General features: G+C 37.7%; 1 long non-coding RNA gene across 1 annotated transcript; it reads left to right on the top strand.

Moving 5' to 3' along the window:
- Positions 1–446: 446 nt before the first annotated feature.
- On the top strand, positions 447–1091 carry LOC142290267 (uncharacterized). Its single transcript, XR_012750256.1, has 3 exons — positions 447–510; positions 619–721; positions 827–1091. It is a non-coding gene; the product is annotated as an uncharacterized LOC142290267 (long non-coding RNA).
- The last annotated feature ends 1747 nt before the right edge of the window (positions 1092–2838 follow it).

Below are 2838 nucleotides of genomic sequence, written 5' to 3'. Positions count from 1 at the left end.
ATAGAACTCACCCTGAAAGTCCACAGTAAAGTGTAACCCACATCTGCTCCTATCACTTTCTAATCAAATACATTTCCCATTCTCCATTTTGTCTGCCATTAGCATATACTCCTCCTCCTTAGCCACCAAAAAATAAAAGGAAGAGAACATGCAAAAAGAGGAACATGATGGATATAAAGCAACGGACATTAGAGTATTACCGTGAGCGAGCCGCCATACTCCCTGAGATCGGAGATCCTCCTACACTGATAGAGAGCCACATCTACACTAAGTAAATCCCCGCTTGTGTAGTATTATTACAGCTGTTACATAGGATATATTTACTTGTATCTGTATATATTGGGGATAAAAGTGGTCAGGTCTCTTTATATATCAAGTGAATATTGTCATTGCTCTTAATGCTTCTCCCCATTTACTGTCTCCTCTAAACAGTGAGGAGCTTGAAGCAATGTTAGTGTTTACTCCAACTAAAAGAAAATTTGTGGATGAGGATGAGTTCACATACCACAAGTGAGTAATTCTCAGTGATGGCACCGGCTTCACACTATAATCGGATTACAAAATCTCACTGCTTGTATATTATACCTGCAGAACATAAGGATATTTTTTATTTTTCAGGATCGAGAATCAAAAGGAGGAGAAGAACTCGGGGAGCGCAGCCATAGACATCAGCAAGCTGCCCTTTAAGAAAAGGTTCAAATACCTCAGCAATAGTGTTGAGGTAATACAGAGCACTTTTATGTCTACATTTCTGTGTCTGGGGAAGAAAGATGAGGACCCTGTGAATTAAGGTTTTACTAATATTTTTTAATGTATGTTTTTACAGATGGTGACAACCCCAAACAATTGGGGGTAAATGTCAAGTCACCACCAGTCACTCACCCCACCCTTTAGGATAAGAAGATAGGATAAGAAGATAGGATGATAAGAAGAAAAAAAAACAAAAAAACAACAGCTACAAAAACACCATGAAGCCGTCACCAGGAACAACAGGAACAATGAATTATAAAAATGCAGCAATCACCATCTACCACCAGCTGCCAACCACTAAGCACCATCAACACTTTAGCCGCCACCATCGACTGCTGCCAATCACCACCTGCAACCGCACTTTCCTTTCCAACCAGCAATAGCTAATTATAAAAAAGCCGCAATCACCATCTAAAACCAGCTGCCAACCACCGTCAACACTTTAGCCGCCACCAACGACTGTCACCAAGCACCACCTGGAACTGCACTTTTCTTTTCCACCAGCAACAACTAGTTATAAAAAACTGCCGAAATCACCATCTACCACCAGCTGCCAACCACCAACCACCATCAACACTTTAGCCGCCACCAACGACTGCCGCCAAGCACCACCTGCAACTGCACTTTTCTTTTTCACCAGCAAAAACTATTTATAAAATAACACCAAATTCACCATCTACCATCAGCTGCCAACCCCCAATTACAATCAACACTTTAGCCGACACCGCCAAGCACCACCTGTAACCACACTTTTGTTTATTCTTTTATTTATAGATTTACCATATTTTAGATTTTTTACATTTCTATTAGGTTTTTCATATATAGTTAGTTTTTTTTAATTACTTAAACATATTTTATTTTTGTATTTTTTTTTACTAATTATTTTACTTTTATTTTTTTATATATTATATATAGTGTACATACTGTAAATATTGTAAATAAAATATATATTTTTAGTTTTTTTTAATCACTTAAAGATATTTTATTTTTGTATTTTTTTTTACAAATTATTTTACTTTTATTTTTTTATATATTATATATGGTGTACATACTGTAAATATTGTAAATATTGTAAATAAAATATATATTTTTAGGTTTTTTTATCACTTAAACATATTTTATTTTTGTATTTTTTTTTACAAATTATTTTACTTTTATTTTTTATATATTATATATGGTGTATATACTGTAAATATTGTAAATTTTGTAAATAAAATATATATTTTTAGTTTTTTTTTATCACTTAAACATATTTTATTTTTGTATTTTTTTTACAAATTATTTTACTTTTATTTTTTTATATATTATATATAGTGTACATACTGTAAATATTGTAAATAAAATATATATTTTTATACCAAAGCACTGGAGTAGATTGCGTTTTTTTTCTGGTATTTAACTTACCTGTCTTAAAGGGAAGGTGTCACTTTTTTTATTTTTGTATTAAGAATATTGATTATTAAATCAAGAAATTTTAATACAAAATTAAATTCACTGTTTATTTAGTTTTTATTTAATTCTAGTTTACTGAAGCACTGGTGAATGCCATCTTGGATTTGGTGTTTGTAACGACAGTTACCTCCTTTATGGCATCCCCCTGGGCACAGAGGACAGTGGTCGGAATCTGACCCCATTTAGTTACATACAGAAGGCGTCTGTTGTGAAATGGAAGCGCCCCCTGGGCTGTCTAGATCACAGCAGAGGGAGGAGTTCACCGCCATCTTTGTGATGCACACAGCGTATGTGTACCGCCCCACGCTCGGCTGCAGCCGAGCCGTTCGGATCCGGGCTCGCTGGTGGGTGGCTCGAGCGCCTCCGGACCCGGGGGCCCTGTGGTCACTCCGATCTGAAAGGGGGCTGGCGTTTTAGGGGACGTAGGTGTACGGCCGGAGCCGTGTTTAAGTTTGTGACGCCACCCACGGGATGTGGTGAAGGTGGACACCACCGCTTCGGTTTACGGGGCACCCGGGGGAGATGTTGCGCAGCAAGTTGTTAACCCCTCCGTAGGTAGGGATGGTGACCCTGGGACCCGTTGAGGGGCAGTAGTTGGGTGGTGCAGGGAGATGGGCGGCCGGAGGGCACTGATGT

This window comes from Anomaloglossus baeobatrachus, chromosome 2 (genome assembly GCF_048569485.1).
Source record: "Anomaloglossus baeobatrachus isolate aAnoBae1 chromosome 2, aAnoBae1.hap1, whole genome shotgun sequence".
NCBI classification, from domain to species: domain Eukaryota; kingdom Metazoa; phylum Chordata; class Amphibia; order Anura; family Aromobatidae; genus Anomaloglossus; species Anomaloglossus baeobatrachus.
The sequence above is the reverse complement of the archived record's forward strand: the minus strand, read 5'-3'. Positions and strand labels throughout refer to the sequence as shown.